The 22,356-nt window shown below is 40.6% G+C and overlaps 1 protein-coding gene across 1 annotated transcript in view; it reads left to right on the top strand.

Annotated features, from left to right (window-relative positions):
* METAP1D (methionyl aminopeptidase type 1D, mitochondrial) overlaps positions 1–22,356 on the top strand; it is a 79,452-nt gene that overhangs the window by 18,194 nt on the left and 38,902 nt on the right.

Below are 22,356 nucleotides of genomic sequence, written 5' to 3' on the forward strand. Positions count from 1 at the left end.
GTGCTTCGTGCTAGCTTCTTTTATAAAAGTCGGATTAATTTTCTAATACTGTTTTCTACTTTAATGTTATTGCTTTAATCATTAGACTATCACCAATTCCTTCAGGCAATAGGAAGCGATTGAAGATTTAATGAGATTCATACTGCTTGTCCTTAAATGTTGATGACTTCCTTCATGCATATTAATCATTCCTGACCTTGATCTTAAATTCCTTCCCAGCACAGATTCTCATCAAGCATACCTCCTAGATCCCTCGGTGTTCACCAGGCACCTGGTTTGTTTCCAAAAGTACATTAACTCTAATGTTCAGTGTACGTCAGATTTTTCAGTACCCTTGTCTGATTTGTCTTCTAGTTCTTACTATGATTATAAATCTGGAAAATTTAGGGGGAGAAGAATCAGCAACCCTGAAGAGGGGATTTAGCCTAGTTTAAAAGACTGTTCTGTTCAGCAGACCTTGAACATGCCTTAATTGGTTGTCTAGGTCAGTATGTCCAACTGGCAACTCTCAGACCCCATCCAGGCCACGGAGTGTTTCTGGGTGGCTGAAGTGTGTGTGCTCCGGCTGGCGATCAGCAGGACTCGGCCTTTGTCCCCTGCTTTGGCGGCCCCAGCCTTTAGTTCAGGCCTACCCCCTCCTGCCACAGGGGCCTGGGAAACCCTGGCTGACCACCTGGTCTCCTCATGCCCAGCATCCGTGCATCTGCATCCCCACCCTTGCCCCAATTATCTCCTCAGCCACCTTGGCAGATTTTCTAACCAACAGCCCTTGCCCGAACCAGGACCCAGGAAAGGAGTCGTTGGAGTGTGTGAGAGGAGAGAGGAGAGGGCTGAGGAGTCGGGGGTTGGGGGGGAGATGAAAGTGAGAGCGAAGGGGTGTGGGGGAAAGAGGGAGAAAGGATCACATCAGTTGAAGAGAAAATAAATATGTAAGACCTTGAGGGTGAGGGAGTCTGTATACAAGGAGACAGAACGAGTAGGAAGAACTAGGTAAAGAGGTGAAAGTTTGCGTACGGTGATGCTGAGATGAGGACCAAAAGAGGTAAATTTGCGTGTGAAAGATGCCACCTGTGAGAGAATGGGAGGAGAAAATGGAGAGAGCAAAACAGCTCTGCTCCATAGAACCTGACCAGGCGCATCACTGGGAAACACGGTCTAACAAAGCATTTTTTCAGATTTGTGAATATGTTTTTGTTTTTTGTTTGTTTGTTTGTTTTGTGGTACGTGGGCCTCTCACTGTTGTGGCCTTTCCCATTGTGGAGCACAGGCTCTGGACGCGCAGGCTCAGCGGCCATGGCTCACGGGCCCAGCCGCTCCGCGGCATGTGGGATCTTCCCAGACCGGGGCACGAACCCGTGTCCCCTGCATTGGCAGGCGGACTCTCAACCACTGCGCCACCAGGGAAGCCCGTGAATATGTTTATAACAAAAAAGTATTATTATAAAAATGTTAAACCACAAACAGACCCTTAGAAGATTACATTACTTTAAGGTTATTTTAGGATGTCCCAAATGCTTGCTGGCGTGTTGATTGTCTTAAATGTGGCTCATCCCAACCAAGAAGTTGGACAGTATCAATTTTGATGATGTTAAGTGCTTACCATTTTTAAAAAACAAATAAATGGAGTGCTTTTTACATACAAATGGAAGTTTTTCATCTTCTTAAGTAATCGTCTGTTGATATCATTTAACTGAATAAGTAGGAAGATATCCATTTTGTGAAGTAGGTTTCTCATATGTAATGATCAAAATCTTTCTCTTTTAAAGATAACTTTTAAAATATAGTCAGAAATTTTCATACCTTTTAACTCAATTATTTAATTCCACTTCAACAAGTCTATATTCAGAAAATAACTAGAGATGCTGGCAAAGATTTCATTTTAAGGATGTCTATTACAGTATTAATCATATTAGCGAAGAACTGGAAACTCCCTAAATGTCTAATAAAATACAGGAATGATTAAATTATGATACGTCCATAAGATGAGAGAGTCTATTATATAGTCGCTAAACTACTTCTTCTAATTCATCTCCACACTACACTCAGGTGGCCTTTTAAGTAGCACTTTGGATCATTTCACTTCCTCTTAAACCTTTCCTTGGCTTCCCATTGCACTCACCATGAAAATCCTGACCTCCAAGGCTTTGTCTTATCACCCCAACTCTCCAGTCCCTCCATTTCTGTCTACTGGCCTGCTTTTCAGGTGCTCTCATTCCCTAAGCCCTTTCCTCCCTAGGACCTTTGCACATGAACTTCTCTTCCCCAGCTGTTGTCTGGCTAAGTCCTGCTTGTTCTTGAGGTCTTAGCTTCATCAAAGGGATTTCCTGACCCTCTTTACCACCCCTGTACTCCACCCCCCAGTATACTCATTGTGACCTAGGCTTCTCTTTCATAATACATACCACATTTTAAAATCATATGTTCATTTGTGTGGTTGTTCTTTTAATGCCAGGTCCCCTCTGAACTTTGTCATTTTGTTCTCCTTTCTGAGAGAGATCTTCAAGTTTATTCTCTGCCCCTTCTATTGAAGTTTTCCTTTCTGTTGTCATATTTTTAATCTCCCAGAGTCTGTTTTGTTCCCTTAAAGTTTTTTTTTTGTTTTTGTTTTTGTTTTGTTTTGTGGTACGCGGGCCTCTCACTGTTGTGGCCTCTCCCGCTGTGGAGCACAGGCTCCGGACGCGCAGGCTCAGCGGCCATGGCTCACGGGCCCAGCCGCTCCGCGGCATGTGGGATCCTCCCGCACCGGGGCACGAGCCCGCGTCCCCTGCATCGGCAGACAGACTCTCAACCAACTGCGCCACCAGGGAAGCCCCCCTTAAAGTTTTGTTTAAAAATAGTATTCTGTTCTTGTTTCATGGTTGCAACATGGTTTCTTGAGTATATTATTAATATACTCACCATGGTTTCTTGAGTACATTATTAATAATTTTCTAGAAATTTTCTTCTCTATATATTGTTTCCTCTGAGGTTTTTGTTTTTGTTTTTTGGTATTTATATTTTATATAAGAGACTTTCTCAGACATCTGGAAATCCATGGTTGCTTGCTTCTGTATAAGAATGGGGGATTTAGGGGCTTCCCTGGTGGCGCAGTGGTTGAGAGTCCGCCTGCCGATGCAGGGGACATGGGTTCGTGCCCCAGTCCGGGAAGATCTCACATGCCGCGGAGTGGCTGGGCCTGTGAGCCATGGCCGCTGAGCCTGAGCGTCTGGAGCCTGTTCTCTGCAACGGGAGAGGCCACAACAGTGAGAGGCCCACGTACCGCAAAAAAAAAAGAAGAATGGGGGATTTAAAAATCTGAGTGGGCTCGTGAAAGACAAGGAAAGACTGAGAAACTGTCAGAGACTGTAGAAGACTAAAAAGACTTAGCAACTAATTACATTGTGGAATCCTGGATTTGGAGGCTGGCCCAGAAAAAAGGACATTAGGAGAAAAAATGGTGAAATTCAAATAAGATCCATACTTCAGTTCATATTAATCTACTAATACTAATTTCCTGTTTTGGATGGTAAAACTCTGGTTATGTACAATGTTAACGTTAGGGTAAGCTGATTGAAGGATGTGTAGGAACTTTTTGTACCGCTGTTTCCCTTTGTACTATTTTCAAAATAGAAAATAATAACAAGACAAACTGAGTGGAAGCTCTGAGCAACGGATGGGGACAAGCTGCTGTGGGTCAGCTCAGCCATGGGGTGACCTGATGGGGCCATTGAATGAGAAAGTGAGAGAGATGATAAGCAGGGAGGAACAGGTTCAAAGCAGCATGGCATAAAGATCGCCCTGGCTTCAGGGAGGAGAATGATTTGGAGGAGGACTTCAGAAACTGAGAGAACAGTAGGGAAGCATTTGTAACCATTTGGGGCAAAAAATGACAGTGGCTTGGACCAGGGTCGTGGGCGTGGAGAGAAGTGAATGGTTTTAGGAGCTGTTGGTGAGGTAGACTCACAGAATGGTTGTCGCTTGGATTTGGGGATGGGGATGATGGAAAAGGATGAGTGGTGGGGGACCCCCTGATTCCCAGGTTCTGGTTTAGGCAGTTGAGTGGATTATGGTACCATTCATAGCGAACACTGGAGGGAGGACAAGGTTTGGAAGAGAATATGATCAATTTAACATGGAGAGTGTTAAGTGTGAAGTGCCCAGAGAGAGCCAAATGGAGAGTTCCAGTAAGCGGAGGAGATGAACAGGTCGGGAGAGTTTGGGGAAGGGATCTGGGCTAGAGATGCAGATTTGGAAGTCATGAACATGTGGTGGCTATGTGACGGAACATATGTAAGCTCCCTAGGGGAAGGTAGTAGCTTGAGAAGAAGAGGAGTAAGGACAGAACCCTAAGAAAAACTGATATATAAGGAGTAATCAGGGAAGGGAAGCCTACAAAAGAGGCTGAGGAGTAGCTAGAGAAGTAGGAAGCCTTTATGGGTAATTACCTTTTAGTTAATACTTTAAAGTATCATCAGATTCTGAGGTAAGTGTCCAGATTCAGTATGGTTGACTTCTCTCCTCAGCACCAACCCTGCCTTTCCAAATACCTTCCAGATACCCTCACATAGAGTCCTGCTGCTACTTGACATTCAGTAAATCCAAACTAAGTCCTCCCCAGACCAGAACCAACTTATCCTCTATTCTTTCCCCTTTCTGTTAATGACACCACTGTCATCAGAGTCATCTTTGACTCCTTTCCGCTAATCAGTATGTGTTTAACCAATTATCAGGTTATGTAAATTATACCTCAGCAGTCTCTGGTGTCCCTCCTCTTTCTTACATTCCCTAAATTACCACAGAGGTTTAATCCCTCATTACTTTTCATCTGTCCTCTTGTAATAGCCGCTTAACTGTGCAATATCCTGATTCTCCACTGCAATCCATTCTACCCTTTTAACTTCCCTAAAGAGTAATTTTTTAAAAATTTTATTGAAGTATACTTGACTTACAATGTTGTGTTAATTTCTGCTGTATAGCAAAGTAACTCAGTTTTATATATATATATATATATATTCCTTTTCATATATATATTTTTTTCATATAAGAGCAATTCTTTAATAATTTGCTTAATTAAATCTAAACTGAGCTCTTTAAACCTTTCAGAATATAGTCTTATTTTACTCTTCCAAATAAGCATACTCAATACTTTAGCAAAAACAAAACCACTAGACACTTCATATACTCCGGCCTTTCATAACTCTACACTTCTGTTCATGCTTTACCCTCAGCCTATTATGCTGTTCCTTTGCCCTTCATTTTTGTCAAAAGCCTCTCTGTATATCAAGGGCTACGTCAAGCACCACCTTCTCTATAGAGCCTCTCTTGGTCTTCCCTAATAATTGCCGTCTTGCCTGTCTGCCTCCCTTCCTTCCTTTCTTCCACCAATATTGGAACCCTACCAGTTGGGGAAGTTGCAGGAAACTGAAGTCATTCTGGCTATTTCAAGCAGAAGTGCCTTTAACATGGAAACTGGGTGTCCATAATTGTTGGGAGGTTAAAGAAACAGCCTGTTGGCGGAGCGTGCGGTAACAACTTCCAGAACAGCTCCTCCTTTCCTCCAGAACCAGCCCACCAGGTGAGTTAAGCTGCCACCAACTCCAACTGCTTCTGAATACTCACGAAGCCGATGTGGGATGCTAGGATGCTGCTCAGAAAACCCTTACATTTCCCCATCGTGCTCACCAGCAGAAGAAAGAATAGCAGAAGCAGCAAGAATGAGGCTGCCATCACACTCCCCACTTCAGATCTCCCATGAAAGTTTCTAACTGGTAAGGTGAAATTCAGATGTAGAACCTTGATGTTGGGGAGTCTGGGACACATAGTTCTCAGCTATTGAGTCTCCACAGTACAGAAGACAACTGAGGAGGAGGTTGGAATGCATGCTGAGACGATCATTTTTTCCAGACACTTAGTGTGAGCCATGGGCTGTTATATTTGTAATAGTTTTCACACTAACCTTGTCACACCAGTGGATTATCAAGTCTGCTAGGATAGGAGTATGAATAATTCCTATACCCCCTCCCAGTAAATACACAAGTTTCTATAGAGGGTAAGAACTAAATAACTATTTGCTATATGAGTGAAACTGAGTCATCTTGCCAAGACTAGCATCATTACTTGGATAGAAGGGAAAACCTTTTAATATTAACCCAAGGCAAGACAAGGGAGTAACTACAAGGAAGTCTAAAAAACTCCAGGGGAAATTTCAGTTTGTTTATGTACAAAACAGAAGTTTAATTGAGATTCTAGCTACAAATTACTTCTTTTTTCTAACACTGAAGAGAAGAGAGCCTGTAGATGGTTCTAATGTCATTGAATAAGAAATGTCCTGTGGGGGAGGTACAATTGCCATTGATGTTTGAAATGAGAAAACTCAGGGTAGTAGATGGAACTGAGTCCTGTAACTTGTGTCTGCTTATTAAGAACAGAAATAGATGACTTACTGTGATGGTTAAAAGAAAAAGAAAAGTAAAAGAAAATTACTAGAAAATAGATGCCTCTGGAAAATAAGGAGTACTTTCATGTCACGGATAACCAAGGTGATCAACTTGACTTCGTGGCTATGGACAGATTTATGAGGATGTAAGGACTCTAATAATAAATTGTAGTCAGGGTTTGAAGGATAACTTATTAAGATACAACAAATAAGATAAATTGTATTAGAAATCTTTTCTTTATCTGAGATAAGAGGCTCACTTAAGAGATACTTCCATAAGTAGTGCAGAGGTAGGACCATAAAACTAAATAAGGAGTGGTAACTTCAGCTCTGGGTATAACACCATGTGACCTTAGGCAGGTCCCTTAGTTGGCAGCCTGTGGCTTCAGCTGCCATTCCTTTGCTGATTGATCTCTCTGTCTATTCATTCCCGAAAGCTCACTGTCCTCTAGAGTTAGAGATAGGCTATCCCAGTGGTTCTAACTGTATTGTGCATTTAGAATCACAAGAGTCTTTTTTTTTTTTTTTTTTTTTTTTTTTACGGTACGCGGGCCTCTCACCGTTGTGGCCCCTCCCGCTGTGGAGCACAGGCTCCGGATGCACAGGCTCAGCAGCCATGGCTCACGGGCCCAGCCGCTCCGCGGCATGTGGGATCTTCCCAGACCGGGGCATGAACCCGTGTCCTCTGCATCGGCAGGCGGACTCCCAACCACTGCGCCACCAGGGAAGCCCAAGAGTCTTTAATGTCTTCCCACAGTTCTTTAAACTCCTTATTTTATAACACAAATCTCTTCATATTTTGACCCTGTGTGCATCTCTAATCTTGTGATGGGCACTCTTCCCTCAAGCCATAACACCTATAGATTTTACAAAGACTACTCTTTGTGTGAAATGCATATACCACGACTATCCTCATCTGGCACTACATTTATGCTCATTCTTTAAAATTCATCTCAAGTACACTTTGATTGATATGCACCATCTCTTTGTTCCAGCAGCATCCTTAGCGTACCTCTAGTGCTGTACTGTAACCATGGGTTAATCGGTCTATCTTTCTTTCCCTTCTAGGCAATAAATTACTTGAGCATAGGGATTCTGAGTAGTAGGTATGGAGAGGGGCCTGGGAATCTGCATGTTCTGGGGAATTCTGAAGGCTCAGACCTCAGTTGTCTTTTTTTTAACTATATCCTTAGTATCTTTATTTTATTTTATTTTTAAAACATCTTTATTGGAGTATAATTGCTTTACAAGGTTGTTAGTTTCTGCTGTATAACAAAATGAATCAGCTATGCATATACATATATCCCCATATCCCCTCCCTCTTGCGTCTCTCTCCCCCACTTCCTATCCCACCCCTCTAGGTGGACACAAAGCGCCGAGCTGATCTCCCTGTGCTATGCAGCTGCTTCCCACTAGCCATCTATTTTACATTTGGCGGTGTATATATGTCCATGCCACTCTCTCACTTAGTCCCAGCTTACCCTTCCCCCTCCCCATGTCAGACCTCAGTTTTAATTGGTTTCTAAGATCTATTTCAACTCTGAAATGTCAAGGCTTTTCTTCCTTGCATTTTTAAAAATAAATTTATTTATTTATTTTTATTTTTAGCTGCACTGGATCTTCGTTGCTGCTCACGGGCTTTCTCTAGTTGCGTTGAGCGGGGGCTACTGTTCGTCGAGGTGCGCAGGCTTCTCATTGCGGTGGCTTCTCTTGTTGTGGAGCACGGGCTCTAGGCACGCGGGCTTCAGTAGTTGCAGCACGCAGACTCGGTAGTTGTGGCGCACAGGCTTAGTTTCTCCGCAGCATGTGGGATCTTCCCAGACCAGGGCTGGAACCCGTGTCCCCTGCACTGGCAGGAGGATTCTTAACCACCGCCACCAGGGAAGCCCTTTTCCTTTCAGTTTAACTGGTGTTGAGGAGGGGAGAAAAAGCTTTTGGGTAGTTGATTAAAGCCAAAAAAAAGACTGCCTATGCAGTCCTCTTCCATGCCCACTGTAAGATTGCTTATTATACTGAATGTAGGATAAGGTAGATAAGTAGAAATAAGATAAATTCCCTGATTTCATTTAAGAGTGTTGGCTTAATCTGTTCAACTTTTTATTCATTAATTCTGAGACTGTTGAGGGCTTGCCATGTGTCACTGTTCTAGTCGTTTATTGCACATCAATGAACAAAGCAGACAAAAATCCCTACCTCAAGGAGCTTGCATTGATAGGCAATAAATAAATATGTTAAGTAAATCACAGAGTATTTTAGAAGGTGATAAGCAATGTGGAGAAAATGGAACAGGGAGGGAGAACTTTCTTTTACTTTGTCAGTGCTTAGTAATAAGTTACTAGAGAAAATAATTTATTTAATTTGAGCTGTTTAAATAAGCCATACTTTAAAAGGCAGAATTTAACCTGCACCCAGTCAGAACAGAGCTTGGGATTTGCAAAATTCAAGTCTAGTTTCCGTTTATAAAATTGACAATAACTGTCTTTCCCATTATGTTATTATATGTCAGTAGGAGAGAAATAATTTAAGGAATTGCTCCCAAGGAGTCCTAGTAAATTATGTGATTTTTTTTACCACTACAAAGAAAAAGGAAATAAGGAATTAAGCCACAAAGCAGTAAAAAGAAGTTTGTGTTTTATACTAATCTGCAAGGCTGATTTAATTTTATTATTTAAAAAAAAAAGAAATCCACTTCATTCCAAAGCCTCTTTTCTTATCTCTCCACTTCCCCTTTTTAATTTTTGGTTTGGATTTTCATGTTTAGATTAAAAAGTATGGGTCCTTTTAGAATGTATAGGGAAGCCTCATCATATGCATGAGAAGCACAGGACTTTAGCTTTACCTGTCTGGGGCGCTCAGGAGTAGGCTAGTTTTGTGGGGAGAATCACGTATCCATCTTTACTTTCAAATAACTTAATCAAAAGATCAAACATTTCACTGTAAACAGCCTTAAAAGTCAAACTAATGTCACCTGCAGAGGCAGCTAAAAGAATGATGAGTATTGTTTTGCACAGCAGTTGAAACTGTTTTCAAAGTCCTTCCACAATGAGGGAGAAAATGACTTTTCTCGCACTCCTTAAAAACTAGAACTGTGTGGTAATTCTGATGACTGTCAGTTCCTGTGGGGTGTTTACACAAAGGTACTTTTAAATGAAGAGACATTTTTAGAGCAATTAGAGACGGGGCTAGACAGAGAATAGCCGGCTCAGGGGCCTGGCAGGTCGGGGTTAAGGTTTATTGACAGGACAGGGTCAGGCGTCTGCTCAGCCACCACTGCCCCTCCTACCTGCCCTCCGGATACATCCAAGACCTCAGCCAGCCTGGGCTCCCTGCTGTAAGCCAACCCCCCCCTGCACAATGTGGGAAGGGAAAGAAGAAAGGAGGAAGAACAGGCGAAGTTCTGCAGAAACATTACAGTTCAGTCTTGAAATACAAGTTTGAAAATATTTATGTCTATTTTTCTGGCCCAGATGTTGTGTCACTTTAGGAAGAAGAAATTTTAAAACATACAAAGAATTGTCTGTTCTTTCAACTTTGTAGTTTGCAGTTATTGCATCCTGCAGAAAGAAATTGCCTGGCCAAAGTAGTCTTTTAATTTCATTTTTCAGTTTTGAGTTACAGGTTTCTGGCAAGCTCCCTGACCACTACTGTTACCTGGTGGCGCCTATATTTCATCAAATTTAGACGTGCAGACTACCTGGATCCAGGCCCAGATGAACTGTTGGGACTGATAAACATGATCCCACCCTGCCCCCATGCATGCTCCTGCTTTTCCCTTTAAGGGAATCTAAAACTTTGAGTCCTTGGGTCCCCAAGGGAGTTAAAAAAAAATGTGTTCTGGTATTCGGGTAGTCGAGTTTGCGCTGTGGTTTTCTGTGCTGCATCTCTGCTTGCCCAGAGGCTGGTGCACATCCCAGCCGTGCCCCACTTCTCCAGTGTTGGTGATTAATGCAGGGAAAATTTTTTGTTTTTAATAAAAACAAGCAGGGACATCTGTCAGTCAAGGCAGAATTTGTTTGACATCTTGTGATTGCTGCTTACAGAAAGAATGACAGCAGTTGTTAAACAAATAAGAAAAAAACTGCTGTTTATGGGTAGTTTGCAGATATCCTAAGGATATCCTTGTAACATTACTGCCTTCACTTGTATAAGTAGAAAATAGTAGAATGAACAGAATCATTAATTTTTGAAATCTGGGTTGTATTAGATTTAAAGTAGTAATAAAAATGGAAATATTAAGCAAATATATTATTTTTAGCTGTGTAATATACTAGGGGCTTTTCCTTTCGTTAGAATATATTTCAAACATTTGTTTTCATGATTGCAGGGGGAGTATTAGCATTCAATGTAATTAAACTTAATTGTATTTCCTATATGAATTATTTTTAGTCTCTTTTTAAAATGCATTTATGATTTTTTTCCTCTATACTAGCTATTCCCATACGCTTGCCCTGAGAAAAGGTTATAGAAAATTTGTCTATTTGCTCGGAAACAGTCAGAAATCACGAATTAGATTTTAATTTAATTTAGAATTTTTGAAATGAAATTTTGGGATATAATCAAGTGGGAAAAGCATGAAACTCTTCAGGGTCTGAGGTTTTTGTTCTCATGCCATGTTCATGTGATCTAAGAAAAATACTTAATCTCTGTCTGGCCCAAGTTATTCTACTTGGGAAGTGTTACAATAATTTCAGTCCCTGATGATGTGGAAGTATCAGATCACATATTTCCTTAGGTACTGGGTGAGATTGGGGTTTGCTGGGAAGAGCAGAAAAGGAACTTCTGGAATGTTGGAAATAGTCTGTATCTTGATAGGTATTTGGTTACACAGGTGTATGCGCTTGTCAGAACTCATCAAATGATATACTTTAAGATTTAAAGATTTGTTCATATCATAGTATGTGTATTTTACCTCAAAATACAAAAAAAAAGGAATTCTAAACACATATTTGGTTAATGTTATACGTGTTGAAATATGGGGGAGAGGGTTACTGTCTTTGAAACTTACTTTGAAATGCCTCCAAAAGAAAAAAAAAAAGATGGATATAGAATGTTTAGAAATGTGATAAAGAGCAAATATAGTAAGGAGTTAATTGTAGGATCTAGGTAGTGTGAATATTTACCATAAAATTCTTTGAACTTTTTTTTTTTTTTTTTTTGCGGTGTGCGGGCCTCTCACTGTTGTGGCCTCTCCCGTTGCGGAGCACAGGCTCCGGACGCGCAGGCTCAGCGGCCGTGGCTCACGGGCCCAGCCGCTCCGCGGCATGTGGGATCCTCCCGGACCGGGGCACGAACCCGTGTCCCCTGCCTTGGCAGGCGGACTCTCAACCACTGCGCCACCAGGGAAGCCCTGAACATTTTTATATGTTTGAAAATGTTCATAAAATGTTGGGGGAAAAGTGAAGGTACTGGTTATTGCTCGTTAAAGGATTTGTATACCTCCATTTTTAATTCTACCCCCCGTTCATTCAAAATTAAGCCACTTGGATTAATATCAAAAGGGGGGAGGAGTGTGAATGTGAGCCATTTAGATAAATAGAAAAATGTACCCACCTCATACTCTAGTTACTTTTGAAAGGCCGTTATCAAGCATGGAAGCCAAGAGTGTCTTTACAAACAAGAAGAGCTCTGAGAAACCCACATCATGCCCCCAACCAATGACCTCTCTGGGCAGATAAAAATTGGCCTCCAGACCCCTAGCCATGGAAAAGGACATGGCCTCCTGACACATAATCTTCACCACTGGTAAGCAGGTAACCCCCCTGCTGTACACCTTATACTAAGGCCCTATCAAATGAAAATGGGCTTTCGGTTTTCAGCCAAATCTCAGGGATTTGGCCATGAACACCTCTACTTTTATCAGAATGCCAAGCTATCTCTTACATCCTGATAGAGGCCTCTTTTTAAAGATATCTTATATGGGACCTCTGTGATACTTATGTTGTGTGTGTGTTAATCTTGAAGGGTCAAAAGGGTAAATTGGTTCTGGTGAATTTGAACCAAACTTTTAAAAGCTAATGATAATACATTTTTAAATGAGGCCATGTTGCTCAGTTGGTGCTTGAACAGTAAACTGGAAAGTCAAGATTTGAGAGGCTCAAAGATCTCAATTCTTTCAGGGTCCCAAAATGAACTCTGGCCAGTTAATTTATCTCCGTTCATTGATTTTCTCACTTGGAAAATGAGAAATGAAACCTGGCACAAAATGCCCGGTCAGGGGTTCTAAAACTTTAGTGTGTGTAAAAATCATTTAGTTTGTTAGAGATTCCAGCTTCCAACACCTGGGTTTTCTGAATCAGTAGGTCTGGGGCAGAGCTCAGAAATCTGCATTTCAATAAATGCCTGGTGTGATACTGATGTAAATATTGGACCACGTGAAAACCAGCGTAGGTGTGTTTTGATGGGTACTATGTTAACTGATAGAATCTTGTATTATTTTAGCTTTTTCTTAGGGAGAATTTTACACATACACTAAAGTAGAGAGAATGGTAAAACGAACTTCCATGGACCCATCACCCAGCTTCAACATTCTTAGTTCACTTCTACCCCTATCTACTCCCTATACACTTCATCCACGGATTATTTGCAGAAGCAAATCTTAGACATATCATTACATCCATAAATATTTTAGTAGGGGGCTTCTCTGGTGGCGCAGTGGTTGGGAGTCCGCCTGCCGATGCAGGGGACGCGGGTTCGTGCCCCGGTCCAGGAGGATCCCGCATGCCGCGGAGCTCGGCCTGCGCGTCCGGAGCCTGTGCTCCGCAGCGGGCGGGGCCGCAACAGTGAGAGGCCCGCGTACCGCAAAAAAAAAAAAAAAAAATTTTAGTAGGCAACTCTAAAATGTTAAAATATAAGTACTCTAAAAAATATACCATGTTAAACCTTACAAAATTAGAGAATAATTCCCTAGTATCAAATATGTCTATGTCTAGATTTCCTTGATTCTCTCTTTTCTTTTTCCCCCACAGTTGATTTGTTGGCATCAGGAACCAAACACAGTCTACACATTGCATTTGATTGATGTGTCTCTTTAATCTTTTAATCTAGAGGTCTCCCTTCCCTGCTTTCTTTCTTTCCCTTGTGATTTATTTGCTGAAGAAACTAGGCCATTTGTTCTGTAGATTTTCTCAGTCTAGATTTTCTGATTGGATCCCCATGATGTCATTTATCATTTTTCTTTCCCCTGTATTTCCTGTAAATTCCATCACTTCCATCCTGAAGTTTGATCAGATTAAAGTTCAATCTGGGGGCTAAAATGCATCATTGGTCATGTCATATACTTCCATCAGGAGGCACATGTCTGGTTATCTCTCTTTATGTCATGTTAGCAGCTATTGATGATCATTGCTGAGATCTGTTCTTACGTAGGGAGAGCCCCATATTTTGACTCTAGGTATTTCATGGAAGAACCTTCTCCCTCTCATCATGGATATTTCCTTGTCTAAGTTAGGCTTTTAAAGCTTTCACAGCTTTCACAGTGAACCATAGCTGCCTACTTAGACATTGTGTTTGCTACAAAAAGCAGAAAGGCTTTCTTGCTTCCACATCTTAGTCTCATTTTCACAATATAGTAATCTTTAAAATTTGTCCTAGTGCCTTCAACATTTATTTCAGTTTCTGAGACATATTAAGATGAATGGATGACCACACAATTGAGCAGAAATTTGGGGGCCCTGTAATGAAACCACAGTTGCAGGCAAGGTGACCTGGTATAAGTACAAGTGAGTGAGAGCCTCCAGTTCTGTACCATCATCCCATCCTGAGGGGAAGGCGATGAGTGTTTAATACCTCTATTTATTTACTTTGTCCTGAAAGCAAACATGAGGTTTCTGGATCAGGGGCAGACAATTATTACTTATAACAGTAACCATATTGGTTCCCTATACCCCAGTTTTCTCCTTGAGAGCAATGTGAAGGGGTCTAAAAGAATGAATTGGATATGCCAAGATCTCTCCAGGAACTGGGAATGAATGGGTTCATTCCTTCATTCAACAAACACATACTGATGGTCGAGTGTATGCAGACACTGAGCCAGCTCTGGAGAGGATGGTAAATACTAGAGTACTCCCAACCTAATGCATAAAACCATATACCTCTGTGCCTAGAATTAGCCATCAAGTCTCATCCTATACTTATAGGTAATCAAATATATATATATTTGTACATATGTGTGTGTATTTGATGTTATATATGTATGTGTATACAATTTTATACCTATATAAGCACATGTATGTGTGTATTTGATTTTATATATGTGTGTATATAATTTTATACATATATAGGCACATATATGTGTGTGTTACTTGATTTTCCCCTCTGACTTACATTATAATTTCAAAAATCATTTCCTTAAATCATAGAGTTGCTCATCTTATCTTTAGTTCTTCTCAGCCATTTCTACCTTAGCGATGAGATCCGTATAAACCCAGACCAGAATCCTGCCAAAGTGTGTTCTTAAGTCTTTGTTCTATCCTGAATTCTGTACCATTTGGAATTAAACCACCTCATTTGAAATGGAAAAAAAAAATCATTTTCTTCATTTGTCATTTATCTACAGATGTCATTTGTACTGACGTTTGCGTGAAGTTTTCTCATCTCCAGCTTCTCAGGTAGCAAGTGAATTAGCTATACTTTATACCCACTTTGGAGTTTGCTCATGTGACTAGCTTTTTTGAAGAGAAAGTGAAATCCAAATTGGGAAAATTAGACTCTGAGAAGAAAATCCCAGTGCAAAGTACTAAATATTTCCTCAGGCTGAAGAGACGTACAGCAGGACGAGGGACAGACCCAACAGCTGTGGTAGGTGCTGTGGATTAGGTCTGGTGGAGCAGGCACCCTAATAGGGGACATGCAAAGACACAATTAGACAAATGCGATAACTCCGCAACGGGAAAGCGCTTGGAAGGAAATAAAGTTAAGAGGTAGTGAGTAACTGGGGAGACCACTTTAGAGAGAGCGGTCCCAGAAGGCCTCTCCGATGAAGTGACATTTGAGCTGAGGCCTGAAGGATGTGAATGAGCCAGTGACGTGAGGAGCTGGTGAAAGAGCAGATGCGGAGATGAGAAAGGACTTAGTATGTCTGAGAACAGAAAGGGGGCCTGGTGGCTGGCTGGCCGTGAGTGACAGGGGGAGTGGAGTGTGAGAGGTAGGCAGAGGCCAGACCACGCCAGGACCATGTCAACTCTGAGAAGCTGGAATTAATGTTCTAAAAGCAGTTAACAAACATTGAAGAATTTTAAGCAGGAAAACTTAGTAATTATCTTCATTTAGGCTTTTTTTTTTACACATGTGCAAACCTCTATGTGTGTGTGTGTGTGTGTGTGTGTGTGTTTTGTTTTTTTTATTTTTTGGCCACTTCTCGCAGCTTGCAGGATGCGGGACCTTAGTTCCCCAACCAGGGATCGAACCCATGCCCTCCACTGTGAAAGCGCAGATTCCTAAGCATTGGGCTGCCAGTGAATTCCCTATGTGTGTTTCTAATGGTAGCTTGCTGTAGGTGATCATTATTCCAAATCATCATGTAGGTGATTTGCTCTTTCATTTACCAATAACATCATGGGCATCTATGAAAGGAAGATTTATAAGGAAAAATAAGTTTGATTTGCTGTGAACGACATGACAAATAGATGTAGATATGTAAGAACTTGAAACTGTGGCTAAAAATCAGTATAGATACAAATTCACTTCAGTAACTTAAGAACATTGAAGACATATTCTAACTTGATTCTTTCATAAGCTTATCATGATTAGTATATTACTTTAATCATGTATTTATTGTTAAAACAACTTTATAGGCCATTTTTAGTCTTCTAGATACAGCACAGCTTGAACAAAGAAGGAAGATAGAAGAATAAGAATTCAGCAGGAAGTGTGTGGTCAAACCATAACAAACCAAGAGAGATGATCAATAAACTCCACAGAGAATGTGTCACCTTGAGGAGTGTGGTTTACTATTGTCAACAGTTATAAATGTACATATTTATTCACTTTTAAAGCATATTTAATTTTTGTAAAAATAGACCTAAAAATCCTTAAACTGTAAAAACTCTGGCATCTTTTAGTTCTTGCCCATTTGTAAAATCTAAGCAAAAGCTTAAACAGGAGAAACTGTCTATATTACAGTAAAGCAAAGACAAGGATTATGTTTTCTGGTCTTAGAGTCCCCTGTAGTATGGGCTTTATGCCAAACATTTTCTAAAATAGCAGGTGAATGAAAAAACTATAGGCTACAAAAATAACTGCCTCAAACTCATGAAACCTGGTGTAGCTAATTTTTCAGCCTACATTAAAAAACAAAAACAAAAACATATTGCAGAGCTGGAAATGAACTAAAGCAGGCAAGAAACAAGGGGCCTAAGGATGTGTGACACAGCACTGCTATCACATTATAGGAGGGATATCTCGGACAAAACCCCTGTCTGCACTCTTAACCCATGAACCCTGGCCCCAGCCTTCAGCATTTGGAAGTATCTTTTTAAATTCAAATCGTTGATATGCTTCTGGTTTTGTAATAAAGTCACAAGCAATAGTTATGCACTCATCAGTTACCTTTCTGCCTTTTATGGCAAATTGGAGACCCTGGAGCAACATCGATTAGTGAGAAATATTCTGTTTCTTAATAAAATCTTTCATGTAACTTTCTTCTGTACTTAAAAATGGAAATATAGGGACTTCCCTGGTGGTGCAGTGGTTAAGAGTCCGCCTGCCAATGCAGGGGACACGGGTTCGATCCCTGGTCCGGGAAGATCCCACAGGCCGCAGAGCAACACTGCCTGTGAGAAGAGTAGCCCCGCTCGCCGCAACTAGAGAAAGCCCACGCGCAGCAACGAAGACCCAACACAGCCAAAAAAAAAAAAAGTAAATATATTTAGCTTCTCCAAACATTTAATTGTATGGGACGCTTTTGCTAAAAGGTATCTTAATTCCACAATTAAACACTCACTGACATGTATGTATGTATGATACCTCAAGAAATCTTCCTGTTGCTTACTTTTAAGAAATTGTTTTATGGAATAAGTACTCAAGATAATTTAGAGATATTTTATTGTAAGTGCTCATCATTTTCAAAAGCTCATAATTCAGAAATATTTCACTGGAAAGGGAGACTAAAGACATTTATAGGTTTTCTTCCCCCCAGAGCTTCATGTTTATGAAACAGATTGTTAACAGTGGTGTAACTGAAAACACTGGAAGGGTCCGCTGGCCCCCAAATATCTCCACTCTACAGCCTGTTTGAATCTAAAATTTCCTACAATTAGAATCATTCCTTCGGATTAAGGGAATATCCACACAAAGCCTTTGTTTAATAGGCGTTATCATTCCTGTGTTTTGCTAAGACTGGATTCGAAGGAATGAGTTGATATGTTTTTAATAGTCTTAGTGAAGAGGTGGAGGGGAGGGTGGGCATTCTTGGTGGGAGAGAAGGGAGACACGCCAGTACCAAGGGCTCCAAAAGAGGGCTTTAGGGTGTGGGAAAGGCAGAGCCCCTACTTCCTAAATATGAAATGACTGCTTATGTGGGCGCTGTATTTAAAACTAATTGTACTGTACTCATCTAAGTTGTAGAATGGGTATAATCAGATGGACCGTGTCATTCGTGAACACGTCTGTCTCTTTTGGAGCAGGATGCCACAGGGTGTGCAGAATAACTTGGCACCTTCACTGCCTCCACCGTCTGGGGGGAAAGTCCAGAGAACAGTCTAGTTGAATTCTTAGATGGGTTTTTGGCAAGAACACAAGGTCTCTTTATACAGCTTGTCTCCCATGTTTTTCACTGAGTATCAGAAAGAAAAGGGAGAATTTGTGGACCTGATTAAAACAAGGAAGTAACCCAGTGACTTAAAGAGGCACGCTGTGGAATTTGAATCCTAAAATACAGCCCTCCCTGGCTGACTTTTCAGCCATGGGAATAACCAGTTGCTTCATTGTGTGTTTTGTCAAAGTGCCTCAGCCATTTGGCCGGCCTGATGGTTACCTGCTGCCTCTTTTTATAGCCTCTGTGTCCTTTGTTGTTGCCCCGCTGGTCAAACATGTGTAACGGTGCCCTAGGGCACCAAGTGTGCCCTCAGGGAGCTAAGTGCTGCCAGATGTGGGGAGCAAGGGTTGATTCACATGGCCATAATTTCCAATAGCTAATTTTACCTGTTTTCTTTCGGTTTTGGGTTTCTTTCTTAAAGAAAAATCCATTTGGAGTTGGGTCCCCCCCGCTTTAAATTGCAGTCTTGTTACCTCTAATCTTCCAGCTCCACCCCACCCCCCAAATGGAAGTGTGAGGAGAAAAGGATGGAGGAGATATGTGATTTATTAAGCCTGGGTGACTAATGTTTTTACTTTATGATAAAAATTAATAGAATGTTTCTGTTTCACTGGACTCTGACCAGTATTTTTACTTCAAAGTGCAATTAAGTTTCACTGACTCAATCTTTCATATAGAAATTATTTACACAGAAATAGATAATATTTTAGATCAGAATCTTTTAGACAGAAATTTTATCTAATCTCTGATTAAGAACACTGGATTTATTGTTGAGAGCTCTGAGCTTTTAACTAGCTATTCTGAAAACTGGTTAAGCAGAGAGAAAGGATCGAGCCATTAGCTTGATTTCCTGTATGAACTGAACGTCAGGATGGCCAAATACGTAGTCTAAAAAAAGAAAGGATTTCTTTATAGGAATATTCCTGCCAGCGAATTAAAAAGTACTGATGAAATATTACCACTTGGCAAACCCCTAATGAATGAATGGATCTAGGCACTGACCATCAGTGGCTGCTAACATCACAAAAAGAGAGACATCTGTCAGAGACCGCCCCTTAAATATTCTTGCTAAAAAAACTGAATTTGAATCAAAACAAGTCCCTGGGTTTAATATCAGTCTATAGGAAATATAAGGGACAGAGACACCACTAGATATAACTAGTGAATTCCAGTGTGAGGAAGATGCTAAGGACAAAGAAATTCATTTCTTTAACAAATAAATTACATGGAAGAAAAAATAAAAGAGAGAGGAATTGATTAAACGGGCATAAGAGACGTCAATCAAATTCAATGTGTAGATCTTCTTTGGATCCTATTTTAACAAATCATTTGTTTAATAAAAAATTGAATTATATATAATTATATATACATATAATTTTCATATATATGACAAAAGGAGAGTATCTGAAGACTACAAATATTTGATATATTAAGGAATTAATATTAATTTTTTAATATGATACGGTTATATTGTTAAATTATTAAAGAGTTCTCATCTTTTAGATATACATACTGAAATATTTACAGATATGATGTCTGGGATTGGCTTCCAAATAATTCAGTGGGAAGGGAGAATGGTTGTAGATTAAACAAGATCAGCATGAGTGGATAATTGTTAAAGCTAGATGATGGGTACATGGGAGTTTGTTATAGTAATCTGTCTACTTTTGCATATGTTTCTAATTTTCTATTTTTAAAAGAAGTTTTAAAAAAATAGGCTTAGGGCCTTCCCTGGTGGTGCAATGGTTAAGAATACGCCTGCCAAGGCAGGGGATACAGGTTTGATCCCTGGTCTGGGAAGATCCCACATGCTGTGGAGCAAATAAGCCCATGTGCCACCACTATTGAGCCTGCGCTCTAGAGCCCGCGAGCCACAACTATTGAAGCTCGCACTCCCTAGAGCCCACGCGTCACAACTACTGAGCCCACGTGCCGCAACTACTGAAGCCCTCGCACCTAGAGAGCCTGTGCTCTGCAACAAGAGAAGCCACCGCCATGAGAAGCCCGCGCACTGCAACAAAGAGTAGCCCCCGCTCGCCACAACTGGAGAAAGCCCACGTGCAGCAACGAAGACCCAATGCAGGCAAGAATAAATTAAAAAAAAAAAAAAAAAAACTCAAAAAAAAGAAATAGGCTCAGGTTTGAAACTCAGATCTGCCACTTGTAACTTTTGTGATCCTGTGCAAATCCCTTAACCCCCTTGAGTCTCAAGGGTTTTTTGCCTGTAAAATACATACAAGAATATCTTCCCAGTTTACCTTACACAAGTTGTTGGACCAAATTAAATAATCTGTATGAAGTTATTTTGTAAATTGCTATAAACATGTCAGCTATTTTATTATTGTTATTATAAAGCTTCTGAAAGGATACAGTTTTCCTGCTAAGTAGGTTTTTCTGCTTCAGCAAGCAGTATAGTTGTCCCATGTATGTTATATCAATTAAAAAGCCCTGGAATAAGAATATAGTTATATGGCCATCGAAGATATTTATTAACTAGTTTGTAGTAATAGAATAATTATAAGAATTCATTTTAATTTTTTTCAAATACAAATTTCTAATAGCCTGGTCAATTAAATATAATATAGATAACTATGCTATTAATTTTCACTGTATAATAAGAATTGTGAATTATTTCTGATTTTCTGTTTTACTTGATTTTTTAAAAATTGCTTGAATTTAATATATTAATATTTTGAATTACTTGCATCATAATATACAGAAACTCGATTGTTAGAATGCTTTCTCATCTTTTTTTTGGTTTATTTTGTTTTCTAGTTCTGGCTTTATCCCTCACTCCCTCACTCCCTCCCTCCCCCTCTTCCCTCCTTCCCTCCTTTCCCTTCTTCTTTTCCTGCCTTCTTTCCTCTCTCCCTTCTAGCACTTTATTGTGAATTATAATATATAGAGAGAAACATGTGTAAAAGGATTGGGCAATTTAACGAGTGATTGTAAAGCAAACACCTATATTACTACTGTGCCAGTTAAAACAAAAAAAAAAACTCAGAATGTTGCCTGTACCTCAGAAGAACTCTCATTGCCTTTCCCAGTCCAAATCTCTTTCATCTCCCAGGTAATCACAATCTTGACTTTAATAGTATTCACTTTCTTACTTTTGTTTATAGTTTTACCCCCATGTATAGCTTCTTTTTTTTTTTTTTTTTAGTTTAAATATTATTTATTTATTTATTTAGGCTGCATTGGGTCTCACTGCTGCACGTGGGCTTTCTCTAGTTGCAGCGAGCAGGAGCTACTCTTCATGGTGGTGCGCGGGCTTCTCATTGCGGGGGCTTCTCTTGTTGTGGAGCACGGGTTCTAGGCACATGGGCTTCAGTAGTTGTGGCACTCGGGCTCAGTAGTTGTGGCTTGCGGGCTCTAGAGCGCAGGCTCAGTAGTTGTGGAGCACGGGCTTAGTTGCTCTGTGGCATGTGTGATCTTCCTGGACTAGGGCTCGAACCTGTGTCCCCTGCATTGGCGGTCGGATTCTTAACCACCCCCCCGCCCATGTATAGATTCTTATAGAGTATGATTCGATTTTGCCTGTTTTTGTACCTTCATATAAATAGAATCACAGATTCTCTTTTATTCTGGGTTCTTTGACTCGACTTTATATTTTAAATATTCATCCATATTATTGTCCATAGGTGCAGTTCATTTATTTTGGTTGCTGAATAGCCTTCGATTTTATGAATTTATCATAATTTATCCGTTCTGTTGTAGATGGGCTTTTGGGTTAGTTACACTTTTTTTCTATTACAGACATTCTTGTACGTGTCTTTTGGTGCATCTCTGTACCTCCGTATGCATTTTCATTGCGTGTATACCTGGAATTGAACTAGTGACTTCATTCTGTTTTTCATTGTGGTTGTACCAATCGACACATTCTCCAGTAATATTTGAATGTTTTTGTTGCCCCACGTTCTCACCTGTACTTGCATTAAGTTTTAAAATGCTTTCTTTAAAACATTATTAGTGGGACTCCCCTGGTGGTGCAGTGGTTGGGAATCCACCTGCCAATGCATGGGACACGGTTTCAATCCCTGGTCCGGGAAGATCCCACATGCTGCAGAGCAACTAAGCCCATGTGCCACAACTACTGAGCCTGTGTGCCACAACTACTGAAGCCCATGTGCCCTGAGCCCACGCGCTGCAACTACTGAGCCCACGTGCCACGACTGCTGATCCCACGTGC

This window comes from Orcinus orca, chromosome 7 (genome assembly GCF_937001465.1).
Source record: "Orcinus orca chromosome 7, mOrcOrc1.1, whole genome shotgun sequence".
Lineage (NCBI taxonomy): Eukaryota > Metazoa > Chordata > Mammalia > Artiodactyla > Delphinidae > Orcinus > Orcinus orca.